The sequence below is a fragment of the Colias philodice genome, chromosome 28 (genome assembly GCF_061535455.1).
Source record: "Colias philodice isolate Cphi_HAF_F1 chromosome 28, ilColPhil1 Martin Lab GWU primary, whole genome shotgun sequence".
Lineage (NCBI taxonomy): Eukaryota > Metazoa > Arthropoda > Insecta > Lepidoptera > Pieridae > Colias > Colias philodice.
In genome coordinates this window covers 1,786,066-1,800,754 of record NC_143113.1, presented here as the reverse complement: position 1 = coordinate 1,800,754, position 14,689 = coordinate 1,786,066, and the positions used below count along the sequence as shown (strand labels likewise).

The following is a 14,689-nucleotide window of genomic DNA, read 5'->3' as shown; positions in this document are numbered from 1 at the left end:
TCTCCTGTGGTTTTCACCTGCCCATTATTTTAAAATAAAATAAGGCTCGAATACCACGATTTTAGCAATTAAAGAACAATTATTTAGGCATTCGGAGCTAAAATACTATATCACATAAGTTAGAGGTGAAAAGTGAAGTGATTCGAATAGTTCGCAATCCTTTTGCGAACGGCATGCGGTTCTCAAATGTTTAAGCTTTTGGAATATCCTTAATTTTCTTCATAATATATATTTTTTCTTAAGAATAATATTATATTAAAGCATGGTTGAAATTAAATTAAATGATTTATTTATTACTACTGTATATTAAGGTCTTCATATCTATATTATACATATATATAAATGAAACCCGTTTCGCGTTGTCTCGGCATCACGTGTGAACGGGTGGACCGATTTCGATATATTTTTTTTTATTATATTCCTTGAAGTACGAGGATGGTTCTTAATTCTTATGTAGAAAAACGTACATATGTACCACGGGCGAAGCCGGGGCGGACCGCTAGTTTGTTATAATTGTCGTCTACGTTGAATAATTAGGTACTAAAAACTTGCACATACATACAATTTTTTAGTTACGTATTCATAAACGTTTCGTTATATACCTGTAAATGATTTAAAATAAATTATAGAAATCTTCTCTTCGACGACATGAAACATCCGCCAACCCGCATTTGGCCAGCGTGGTGGATGATGGCCTGTACCCTCATAGGAGGCCCGTGTCCCAGCAGTGGGAACGTATATGGGCTGCTGATGATGATAGAAATCTATTCTCTGCGAAATTTACTTCTTAAAAACAAACAAAATAATTAAAAACTAAATTCAAATCCTATATAGATTCACCTGATCTAGAGTATGTTTTCTTTCAATATTTCTTACCGATTTACGGTTTGATATCCCAATAAAAAAATGTGTGCGTGTACTAGTGTACACACGTAAGAAGTGAAACTTCTTTATGACCTTATTTTTCAAAAAATAATTTACTATATGCAATTTTACAGAAATACGTCGAATCACGCGTGGTAGGGATAAGAAAAAGATGGCGCGTAACGGAGAAATGTCACGCGTAACGAAAAAATGTTACGCTACATTTTTTTCCAACCCCGATAAAGAAGTTTCACTTCAATAAATTGATATTAAGCACATTGTTGGATAAAGTCGAGTGTTAATGAGACTACACTTTGAGAACCATAGATCTAACATATTCAGACGCGGCCAATCAAGTTTTTCGGCAAATAACTTTCTTGGAGTTAATGTTTGTCGGTTTCTTATCTCTACATAAATCGCCATTTTGTCCCCTAAACAGATATGTGCAAAAAATTACGTTAATTTCGTGATAATTAAAGATAAGATTTTTGCTAATTAAGTGATTATTATAAATAACTTATGATAAAAATTGAGAAACCCTTGTAATATTTTTTGGTCTTAAATAATATTTTTATAGCGGAAGGTTCGTTTTTTGTTAATCTTCGATCAATTTTAATTAGTGAATCGAATAGTGAATTTATATTAAAAAATAAGTACTGTATGTTTGTCGAAAATATACACGTTTGTTACTCTATACCACCAAAAACGCTGAACAAAAATTAGGTTGTTATTTACGATAAAATACTGACTCACCTTTTAAAAATTAAATATTATTAACACGAATTAAGAATCAAACCCTTTCGAACGTGAAAAAAAAAATTTTTTTATACTGGTCACAAAAAACTGTTTTGTCTTATATAGTGTAAGAGCTGGTGGAGAAAAACATTTTAATTAAAATTACGACCGCATTTTCGCAAAGCCGATATCTAATAATATATAGGCTAAACTTAGCATAAGTATAAATTTTTAATTATGTTTATGGTGTACAATAAAGTATTTTCATCATCATTTTTGTTGTTTTTGTTCCCCAATGCTTTTCTGTATTGTCTAACTAACCAAATATATCATAGGTTCCTAACCGAATATATAAATTCAAGTGTGAAAATGTAACAAATAGACATGGATCGTATTATAATAATCAGCTTCTACTGACGCGACGTTTGGTTAAGTTTGTGGCCTGTATAGTAGAGCCATTTTAATAGGCAACATTTGACAGTTCAACAAAATTCAACAACGTAACCTAGTAACGACAACATAGAATAACATGATATTTCGTTTTGTTAGAACTGCACATTTGCTTAACTTTTTTCAATTACGATTACATATTTATTATAATAATGACCGATATAAGTAATTTTAGGATTTGATTTTACTGATAAACCATTCTAAACACAGAACAGTAAAAACATATAGAAGTGCGATAATGTCATAATTAGTATGAAAACCAGTGTCGCCAAACCCACACATTTAAACCGATAGTTATACAGTACACTACAAGTAAACTATGCCTTTGGTTGGACAGCTTAATTTGAGTAAAAACTGACTTAGGTTATAAATTCAGCATTTCAATATGTACCCTAACGCGCCATGTTACGGTTTATTTTAGTATAACATCCCTAGGTATATTAGCTGTTTTGTTTCTCATTGCACAGAAATTCCAAATTCGAAAACATTCAGCTACTCCACAACAGAGGGCGTTAGTTTTCGATAAATATAACTTTGAACCTCAACACATAGAGATAAGGTTGAAATTTGTGTCACTCAACATTAATGACATTAACTTGATATTTATCTGATGCTATGCCCTGAGGGATGTCAGCCTTGTTATCGATAATTCACAAATAAATATTTTTTGTGTATTTTTCTTTTCTTTCTTTTATATGAGTATAGTATAATGTGTCACATTTTGGAGTATGTTTATTACTACTAAGTACGTCTTTTTATATTATTACTAGCGGTCCGCCCCGGCTTCGCCCGTGGTACATATGAAAAATAGATGTTGGCCGATTCTCAGACTTACCCGATATGCACGGAAAATTTCATGAGAATCGGTCCACCCGTTTCGGAGGAGTATGCAGACTAACATTGTGACACGAGAATTTTATATATAAGAGATTATTAAATAAAAAACGGAATAGAATAGTATTAATCTATATTTACAAAATACAAACAGAAAATATGCATTATTTTAAATCTTGGAACTGCCGTAGGTTTGCTGTATCGGTGGCCTTTGTTAGACCGCTTAGTGCTGTTCGGCATCCAGTTAACTCGTCACGTTGCATTTATCCATTTCTCTTTTAAATTAGCCTCTTTGGGAAATCTATAAATAAATTGGACAAATGAAAGCTAAGAAAAAATAAAATAAAATTTAATATTTATAATGTTTGTCTTTTCTAAAGTATCGATACTGTCGATATGCGCCACAAGCATCACTAAAGCGACATTCGTTTGTTTATTGCAATAATATTCCAGAAAGTCTTGTTTGCTGTTCAATCTATAATAGTACTAATTTCTTAAGGATTAAGGTTCATTTTGACTAGATATTTGTATACAATTTTGACAAATTACGACAAGCGAAGTTATAACATAAAATATAATTAAAATAAATAAAAATAAGACTTACCGATGGTATGAAATGCCTCCATTGCTGATATTATTTCGTCTGCTATCATTTTTGCACTCTAATACCGAACAACACGTCCTAATTAATGAATAAATATGGAAAAAAGGTTTGACAGCTGACAACCGACTCGAATATTTTTCTGCGCACAACTGAGAGCAAGTTAGGTGATCTTACCTTACTAGTGACACGTGGGCCACGCCCACATCACACTTCTATCTACTTTACTGTTCTGTGATTCTAAACATAATAAACAATTTCTGATTTAAAGAACTGACGTCGCTACAATTTTGTGTCAATAAACCTTTTTTCTTTTTAAATACCAGAGACGTTACTCTAAAAATCGAAATCAGACATCTAGAATCGAATGCATTGATTACTTGGGAATAAAAATTATCATAAATTATTGACATGTGTTTCAAGTTCGATTGACAAATGTTTCAAGTCCGTATCGATTAATTCACTTTAATCGATGTTTTTATGCAGGTTACCACCCTATGAAGATAAAATTGATAGACGTCAAATGTTGCCTATTAAATTGGCTCCACTATAGTTTTTCAAGATGCTATTTCAGTTTTGAAATTCATTTTTATTATAGTTTATTACAGCTGATGAATATGCTTATACAAATTATTGTATAGCCTTTGTCGCTGTAATATTTAATAATTAATATTACCTATTATTTGTTACTTTTAGTTGACCTTTTTAATCGATAAATATAATAAAACAACAGAATGAAGTGCAGAACAGAACTGACATGTTTTATTATTTGAAACATATATATATACCTATATCACCAAACCAGCCAGTACAGTAAGGAGTTCACATATAACATATTAGATATTATTTTTAACACCCCCACTATATCTAACAATGTTATATTGATAAGTGTACAATAACATAAATATGCTGAACCCCCAGTTGTAATTGTAATCTTCACATCGCCAGAACATAAAACTGACAACTTTTCACTGTTTGCAACGATAATTTCCTGTTTCTGATCATAAGACGCATTCATAACCCAACTTTCATTTGCCGTAAGGTGTACAGTGTACACTGGCTCCAGAGTCAATATACCATGCATTTTTATTGAAATTCCCGCTTAGGAACACAGCACTAAAAGCATTAGACTGCATTCGGGGTTTTTCTTTGGAGTTCGACGCGTTTTCGTTATTTGTACATTGATTTCGATAGTGTCCTTTTTGTTTACATCGGTAACATGTCACCAAAGAGTATACAATTACTACGTAAGACATGTCACTGTCTTCACCTTGACGTTTGATTTTGACGGATCGACAATGTTACCAACATTGACATTTTTTCTTGACGCCATTTTATTTTTCATGTACTTCGAACGAGCTGCGAATGCTCCGCCAACTTCATCATGTTCCTCTATGGTTGACTCCATGTCTAACAATTTCGACTTTATAGAATCAGCCGTTATGTTAATGCCTGAATGCTCTATTGCCATGATCATCGGTGAAAACCGCTCTGGTAATCCTGCTAATAACAATGAGCCTGTCCACTGGTCATTTATTTCAAAACCTGTGCCACTTAATTTTTGAGCCGTGTCAATTATTTGAGTCACATAGGACGTCATTGAACTGCAGTTTTCCAGTCTTATCGAAATTAGATTCCGTAACAGATTTATCCTTCTTGAAAAACCGTTGTCATCGAATAACTGTTGTAATTTTTCCCAGAGTTCTTTTGATGTTCTTACACTTTTTACATGTACAAACAAAGACGGATCGATTGTCATAATCAGCTTTGCCCGGTTTTATTCGTCATCTGCAGCTCCTACGCTCGCTCCTTCTGGCTTTACACAATGTTTCATGCCTTCAAGGATTAGGAAATTCTCTGCCGCGAAGCACCACTCGCTGTAATTTTCCCGTCCACGTAATTTAGGTACATTTATCAAGTAGTTGGCCGCCATCGTAATTCCAAATAAAAATTTTATTTCACGAATATCCAACAACACAATGAAAAAACGTGTTGAAAAAAGCTTTTTAACACTCGTACCAAAACGAAATTCTTGTTAAAAAATCTGCTTTTTTACTGATTCTCTGGGCCCATAACCTATAATAAAACAACAGAATGAAGTGCAGAACAGAACTGACATGTTTTATTATTTGAAACATATATATATACCTATATCACCAAACCAGCCAGTACAGTAAGGAGTTCACATATAACATATTAGATATTATTTTTAACAATAAACAATGAAAAAATCTCATTTCATAGCGTATTGTTTGTTATTTCTTTTATATATTCAGCTCTTAAACTACATAACTTTCTAACGGTGCGCGGGCGCATCGGTAACGTATAATTTGTCCGTCAAATAGTCAAAGCGTCACTCACGTAACATTTCATTATCGTTCTTTTTTCTTTTCCTTTCTTTTTACCGTTTAATTCTGTTACCTTTGTATTGAACCAGTTCTTTACAATTTTAATTAATGGCCGCTTTAGAATACGTTCAGAAATGTTTAATTGTTATGTTGCTAGATATCTTAGTTTAGTTTTGTTGAGTTGTGTTTCTAAACGTTAGATTGATGATACAAAATTACATAAACATGAATTTTCAAGTAACTATATTAATTGCAAAAAATTAAAAACAAAAAACAAGTCAACTTACAATACCAAGCATAGAGCTATCAATAATGAGAGATTTTAATTATTTGACACATGTAGATCTTAAATTACTGAACCGAATTTGATAAAACTTCCCCTGTTTTGTAAGTTCAAAACGCCGGGCTAAATTAATACAATCCATTACAAATTACAATATATTTATGTTAAATTTATACAAAAACGACTGTATCTATTTATATGGGTTTTAATTTGAATTTGTCAATCCTATAACTATAGATTAGATACCTAAATATTATGACAAATTGTAACAAAAAGCAATTAGAAAAATCACAACACAGTTTGAAGATCATGGAATTGACTAGAAATTAAAAAAATAACATCTGAAACATTCTCTCATAGATAACAAAAAATATATGGAGTGTCGACATTATAAAAAATGCGAAAAAAATATGTTCCCGTCGCGTTAAACGTTCGGTATGTGGTTATGGGGATAACAGATTGACTCCTTGATTGTGTATACAGTCGTGTACCGAGTTTTATAAAAAAATATTTATTTATTTAGAGAAGTATAAATGTGGACAATTTTAGTAGCATAGCAAAAATAATAAGTCAATTTTAACGTAAGAAAAGTATAACAACCAAAATTACGGGTATGTTGTATCATCTAGTTCATCCTAATATTATTATAAATGCGAAAGTTTGTGAGAATGGATGGATGGATGGAATAAAATTTGGTATGTAGGAAGCTGAAGACCCAGAATAAGACATAAGCTACTTTTTATCTCGGAAATCCGACAGGAACGGGAACTATGCGGGTTTTTCTTTGAAAACGTGAAGCCACGGGCGGAAATCTTTTTTACTAATACTATAATATGAACTTATAAAGGAAAGTATAGTCCGGAATCACATAGTTATTATTATAGTAAATGAGAAGGAAATTTAAAAAAAAAACAAGGATAAACAACAGGACAGTTCTTTGGCATATTATGATAATATATATGTAGTTACATATTTTGTAAAATTAAATTGTAGTACTGACATGATTTAAAAGAGCAACTATGGAGTTTCTTGCCGGTGCTTCTCCCTAGATACTGCTTTCCGAATCGGTGGTCAATGCTAAAAATATGTAATGACGATTCAAAAATTCTAGAAGAAGTCTAATTGAATAAATAAATGTTTGAGTTTGAGTTTTAAGATACATATTATGTAACATAAGCTAAATACTTTAAAGTTATACCAGTAGGCAGTACATAGAGTTCAGAACTTTCTAGTGAAAAGCTTCCTATCATCCTATGTGACTCAGAATAATATATTTTGCTTTTCCTCCCGACTGTACCAACAAAACATCTGTTAGGTTATCACTGTACCATGTCTCGACTCTCGGATGACAAAAAAATCTATTAAACACTTGAATATTGTTTGTAAATAGTTTTACAGCTGTATAGGTATTTGATGACATCCTCGGTAGCAATGTATTGATTTATGTTAACCGACTTGAAATTAAAAGGTTTTTGAGCCACTTAAGTAAGTACGTTAAGAAATTAAAAACATATGAAGAGTGGATGATGAATGAATTATGAATATAGGTTATTTTGTAGAGACGTGTTCTGGCAGAGATTACTGATTAGCGATAAGACCATTTTTTTCCAAACTTGTAGAATATTCTAGAAATCTATATTATTTATTTAATTTTAAACTGTTATTAAATAGAGTGTAATACTGCATTTTATTTTAATATATTATCTTAAAGAAAATTATGTGTGCTTTTCAACGCATAAATTCCTCAAAAATTGTTAAACGTATTATTAATTATTTTCACTAGCCAAGTTAAAAGCAAGGCTTATAGTCCGTTTTCTTATGGGAAAAGGTATACATTTTTGAGTAAAGCAATGCCATTTGGTACGAATGTTGTACTCGTCCACCTAAGCCCAAATCGCCTGGTAGCCAGTGTCTACTCCCCGGCAGAAGGGAGGGAGGGGGGGTTATAGAACAGAGCGCCCGGCGCTCGGAAAAAAAATTCTGGCGGATTCATTTGGCCCTTTGAGTCGAGTTTGGTGTCGTTATCAGGTAACTAGATGATGCCCAATTCATTCCCCATATCAGTTTTTTAGGGTTCCGTAGCAAAATATGTCACAATATTTAAAATAATAAACTTTTGGCAGTGGCAAAATCCAAACAAACCAGTATATTTTTATATTTTTGTATGAAACTTGGTTTATAAAAAAATACTGTCTGAAAGGCCATTTCATGCAGATTATAAAAACATTAACATGTAACATATATCTTACCATTTTCAATGTGAAATAAATTATAGAAAGTACAGGAACGTTCGTCAGCGCAGCGTAGGGGACGGCTAATAGACCCGAAAAATAAGCAATAACATAAAACAAAAACCAATCAAGTGCGAGTCTGACTCGCCCAAGGACTCGCCCATCGAGTGTTTCGTACTTATTTGTCCTATACCATGTTATCTTGTCTGGTAGGACCTGGTTAACTGATACACACACACTTTCGTCTTTATAATATTAGTGTGATTTTTAATCATCTTTAAATTATAAATGAAGACTGGTAACATTGTTAAAAATAAAGATATATAATAATAGAACGTTTTTGTATTAATAATAATGACAACCACCTCCACAATTACATAATTCGGTACATTTGAGCTGGCGTATAAAACACTTCAATCTGGAATTGCAAGATTTCACGCACCGACATCTTATCAATTCAAAGCTTCTCTTTTCTTTTTATTTCAGATGGGCAAGGAATATTTTGAATTTTTTAGGGTCCTAAATATATACAGCCTGTAAAACTGCCCTTAAGGTGTGTTGTTTAAGGGCAGCTTCTGTGGGAGGCAAATTTTCGATTTGCCTGTCCGTTTTTGTTAAAAATTTGTTTGCGATCCTCATTTACTGTCACAGCGGGGAACAATGTGAAAAATAAACATGTACTTATAATAATTATAAAAAAATATAAGTTCTGGATAAGAGTATCCTTAAAATATCGTGACCGTCCTTACCTATCATGCATTGTAATCACAAACTTTTCAATTTCACTGTCTGCATATTTGTCACTGTAAAGTGCTTCAAATCCTCGTGTGCCATTCGGATATGCCTTCCATACCTCAAATGCATGTGTACCTATAGTTCTTTTAGACCTTTTAGCTTGGAATACATGATATTCTGTACTAGTCATATCTGTCGACTGTTCTTAACATTATTTTGGCTACTACTACTATATCGTGTGTTCCAAAGCTAGAAGGTCTAAAAGAACTATAGGTACACACGCATTTGAGGTATGGAAGGCATATCCGAATGGCACACGAGGATTTGAAGCACTTTACAGTGGCAAATATGCGGACAGTAAAATTGAAAAGTTTGTGATTACAATGCATGATAGGTAAGGACGGTCACGATATTTTAAGGATACTCTTATCCAGAACTTATATTTTTTTATAATTATTATAAGTACATGTTTATTTTTCACATTGTTCCCCGCTGTGACAGTAAATGAGGATCGCAAACAAATTTTTAACAAAAACGGACAGGCAAATCGAAAATTTGCCTCCCACAGAAGCTGCCCTTAAACAACACACCTTAAGGGCAGTTTTACAGGCTGTATATATTTAGGGACCTAAAAAAATCAAAATATTCCTTGCCCATTTGAAATAAAAAGAAAAGAGAAGCTTTGAATTGATAAGATGTCGGTGCGTGAAATCTTGCAATTCCAGATTGAAGTGTTTTATACGCCAGCTCAAATGTACCGAATTATGTAATTGAGTATTTGAATAAAAAAAAAATTATTGATTTTTTTTATGTATTTTGAAACTTTATTATTAATAATAATGATATTTAATGCAAATAACTTACAAAAAAAAATTTTTCCGTTAATTATAAGCAATTAAAAATTGATGAAATTTAAGTTAGAATCACGTGACTAAAAACGCGCCATGACTGCGGTCACCACAGTTGTGACGTCATAATGTTATAGCTATTATTAACTGCAGTACATACTACATAGCGTTTACATACGATTTGTTAGTTGGTTCCGAATTAGTTAGTTAGTTACGAATAATATTCTTGATGTTGATATATTTATGTTCACCGATTTTTGTCAGGAGTTGCCTTTGTAGTATTCGTACATAATGGTACAAAACGATAACGCCATTTTTAATATAAATTTAAATAATATAATTAACAATTAATATAATTAATATGTAATTTAATAATGACAACAAAATTAAATAGATCAAAACACTGTATTTATTATTAACACGCTTTTATTAGCTTCACCTGTATGTTTGTATGTAACCGACTCCTTTCGAAGTTTCGACTCGATTTTGACCCACTTAAAACCGACGGATTTTGTTCAAATTTTGAACACTTATCAAGGTCCGATGACAATACAATAATATCATAAATTTATCCTGATAAGGATCGCCAGGATCAGCTTAAAACATATGTTTGTATGTAACCAATTCTCCTTTCGATTCGATTTAGACCCACTATAAACCGACGGATTTAATTTAAATTTTGTATACTTATAAAAACTCGGTAACAATACAATAATTTCATGAATTTATCTTTTTATCCTGTTTAGTTTTTCAAACTATATTTAATTTTCTATCAACTGCAATGAGTGAAAACTAACATTATGACGTCACACGCGCTCGGGTGACGCTTCGGGAGTTGTCGGCGTGTCTTCGGTACTGGATTCAAAGACTAATTTTTATTTTGAAATAACTTTTGAATTATTGCAAAAAAAATAAAAATAAAAACAGTTTTGTTATAAAACTAATATATAATCTTTCCATTTATCACAAAAAAAAATTTAATTCAAATACTCAATTGTGGAGGTGGTTGTCATTATTATTAATCCAAAAATGTTCTATTATTATATATCTATATTATTTTTAACAATGTTACCTGACTTCATTTATAATTTAAAGATGATTAAAAATCACACTAATATTATAAAGACGAAAGTGTGTGTGTATCAGTTAACCAGGTCCTACCAGACAAGATAACATGGTATAGGACAAATAAGTACGAAACACTCGATGGGCGAGTCAGACTCGCACTTGATTGTTTTTTGTTTTATGTTATTGCTTATTTTTCGGGTATATTAGCCGTCCCCTACGCTGCGCTGACGAACGTTCCTGTACTTTCTATAATTTATTTCACATTGAAAATGGTAAGATATATGTTTTATGTTAATGTTTTTATAATCTGCATAAAATGGGCTTTCAGACAGTATTTTTTATAAACCAAGTTTGATACAAAAATATAAAAATATACTGGTTTGTTTGGATTTTGCCACTGCCAAAAGTTTATTATTTTAAAGATTGTGACATATTTTGCTAGGGAACCCTAAAAAACTGGTATGGGGAATGAATTGGGCATCATCTAGTTACCTGATAACGACACCAAACTTGACCCAAAGGGCCAAATGAATCCGCCAGAATTTTTTTTCCGAGCGCCGGGCGCTCTGTTCTATAACCCCTCCTCCCTCCCTTCTGCCGGGGAGTAGACACTGGCTACCAGGCGATTTGGGCTTAGATGGACGAGTACAACATTCGAACCAAATTTAATTGCTTTACTCAAAAATGTATACCTTTCCATACAAGCATGCCCATAAGAAAACGGACTATTATGTATACTTATTCTAAAAACAATAACAAAGAAATCGAATCCTAAACAACGAAAGCTGTAAAGTCGAAACAAATATCGATTTTAGTAATACGAATATTAAATCGATATATTTATTCGCATATCGAGACGTATCGAGTGACCGTCTCGCCGAATTTTAAATTCCCTTCTTTATAATCTTTTGGGGATTAATATCATGTAATTCATCGGATATTAGGGTGACAATACTTTTATGAAACTTATAGTTAATCACAAATAAAAATTATAAACTGAATTACAGTACGGCCGGCAACGCAACCACAATACTCCAGAGTCTGTGGTTGTTCATGGGCGGCGCCAATCATCGCTTTCTGTACGGTGACGCGCAAGCTCGTTTGCCGACTTATACATTAAAAAAAAAAAACATGCAATCTATGATATCATCACCTATCTATACGTACATGTAAACAGGTAAATCATACAAGTAATAGACTGCAATACACCTTCGCCTATACAAAAAATATACACTGCCGCAATTATTTCTAGAAATGCGTATGAATTTTTTAAAGTAACTATGGATTCAAGCAGGTTTTTAAATAAATATGTTTTGTTATAGCTTTAGTATCTAGTTCACGTTTTGCATCATAAGGATACCAACAGTTCGACACCAATCGAATTAGTTTCAAACAACCTTTTTCGTGCTCATTTAATATAAACATAAATCTTATAAAGTCCATTGTATCAACCTTTTGAAATTGGTCCAGTAGATATGCGTCCAGCCCCCCTAGTCAAGTGGCTTTCTGTTAGCGTAGCGTTCAATTATAGACTACGAATGTATGAGATTGACGTAACCTGTAGATACGTATATATCCGTTAATACGTTACGTATCTACAGGTTACGTCAATCTCATACATTCGTAGTCTATTCTATTGAACGCTACGCTAACAGAAAGCCACTTGACTAGGGGGGCAGGTCCACAATACATTCAATAAAACTCTTTACCTTTATATTATTAGTATAGATATTGCATCATAAATGAATATCACTCTAAAATTGTATTATTTCCAGCTTAAACTCCAAACGTGTACACACCCTACACCCATTTAAGATTACAGATAACACGGTCTCCAGCAAAAATGTGCATATTTCATACGCAAGTAAACTGCGAGATGCTATCCGCTTGTTTATTTAACATGCCTTATAATTAAGGCTTGGCGGTCATTGAACAAGGACTTACTTCAGTATTGACTGACCGGTTGGCTTGGTTGGTAGTGGCCCTGCCTTCCAAGTCAGAGGTCGTGGGTTCGATTCCCACCCGGGGCAAATATTTGTGTGATGAACACAGATGTTTGCTCTGTGTCTGGGTGTTAATTATCTATATAAGTATTTATTTAAAATGATATATGTATGTTTATCAGCCATCTGGTTTCCATAACACAAGCGAAAAGCTTAGTATGGGATCAGATCGTGCCATGTGTGAAAATTGTCCTAAAATATTTATTTATTTATTTATTATATTATTTATTATATAGTCCTTTCTATCCCAGTTCCTCCTGGTTGTTAAAAATATCTATATAAAAATATGTAATGCTCGTTTTTCAGTGTTGTAATATCAAACCTCTACGAAACAGCTTCATCGACTTATTTATCCGACAGTGAAAGAAGAAAAGAATCGGTGGTAAATGTTAAAATATGTTATGACGTTTCAAAAGTGCTTCTAGAAGTCTAATTAAATATATAAATGTTTGTGTTTGTAATTTTATGTTTTTCGAAATTAACTATGTATGTATAGTACATTTTTGTTTTTAAAATATAAATAATTTTAAGATATAATAATTTTGTGTAATAAAAGGTAAAAGAAGATATGTACTCAATTTATTTTTTATTTTTTAATAACATAGAAAGTAGTAAATTACTTATAAATGTAACACTAAATTGTCATCAAACCAACGTAACTAAAAGGTGCAGTAGCATTCTTTTGTCAATCGACACTAATTTTTTAATTTACTAGCTGTGCCCTGCGATTTCACCTGCAGTCAATTACCATAAAGCAGTTGATTAATTATTATGTTATTCTGGTACATACGCTATAATATTGCCCAATCTCGTCTAATGCAAAATACATACAATAAAAACCATGATATATTATTATTTTTTATTTATTATTCAATGTACGATGGCCCTTATTTGAAAATTGATGAAATACATATCAGCAACAAATTATGATATTTGATACACTTTTTATTTTGGTATTTTTATCGCAGTCTCAAAGGGAATACAATTTATGGATAATTTTAAGTGGGTAATTGAATAATAATAAAAATACATTCATTTTTATTATAAGTTGTACATGCGGTTTTGTCTGTGTTCATAAAGTTTTTATATGCTAAGTTAATATTCCAGTAAACTAATATTCTAATACAAAGTCAATTGTTGCGTATTTCTGTATATCCACGAAAAACTCAAAACTACTGCACCAATTTTCATTCTGTTTTCATCAACGATAGCTTGATTCTCGAATGCGGTTTTAGTATGTATCTATGTAGTAGTTTATGTATCTATACTTTACTATAGAGGTGAAGAGTTTGTTTGTGTGTTTGAACGCGCTAATCTCAGGAACTTCTGGTCCGATTTGAAAAATTATTTCGGTGTTAGATAGCCCATTTATCGAAGAAGGCTATATTTAATCTAGTCAAGACCGACAGGAGCGGAGCACTGCAGGTAAAATTGCGGGGCACAACTAGTTACTTAGGTATATATTTTTTAATCTTAGACAGTTTGAGCTTCACCGTGGACGCAAATCTAGTAAAATATAAAGACAAAAAATTAGCCTTTTCTGTAGGTTCTATCTTGTTATTTAACTTAATTTGATTTGAATCAATTTATTATGAAAGACTTCTCGGTAAGTACCTATCAGTTGTATTTGAGTTTATTCATAATAAAATCAAATCTTCGATCAAATATGGAACCTTTGTTGATATTATG

The 14,689-nt window shown here is 32.2% G+C and overlaps 1 protein-coding gene and 2 long non-coding RNA genes across 3 annotated transcripts in view; 1 reads left to right on the top strand and 2 right to left on the bottom strand.

Moving 5' to 3' along the window:
- Positions 1-14,689, bottom strand: part of LOC149476193 (uncharacterized) — a 177,295-nt gene that overhangs the window by 14,805 nt on the left and 147,801 nt on the right. The window lies entirely within an intron of this gene.
- The window catches only part of LOC149476200 (uncharacterized), a 125,519-nt gene that overhangs the window by 108,785 nt on the left and 2,045 nt on the right, over positions 1-14,689 (top strand). The gene's annotated exons all lie outside the window — the stretch shown is intronic.
- LOC149476201 (uncharacterized) lies at positions 3,000-3,733 on the bottom strand. Its single transcript, XR_016317855.1, has 2 exons — positions 3,488-3,733; positions 3,000-3,184 (listed from the first exon to the last, which is right to left on the bottom strand). It is a non-coding gene; the product is annotated as an uncharacterized LOC149476201 (long non-coding RNA).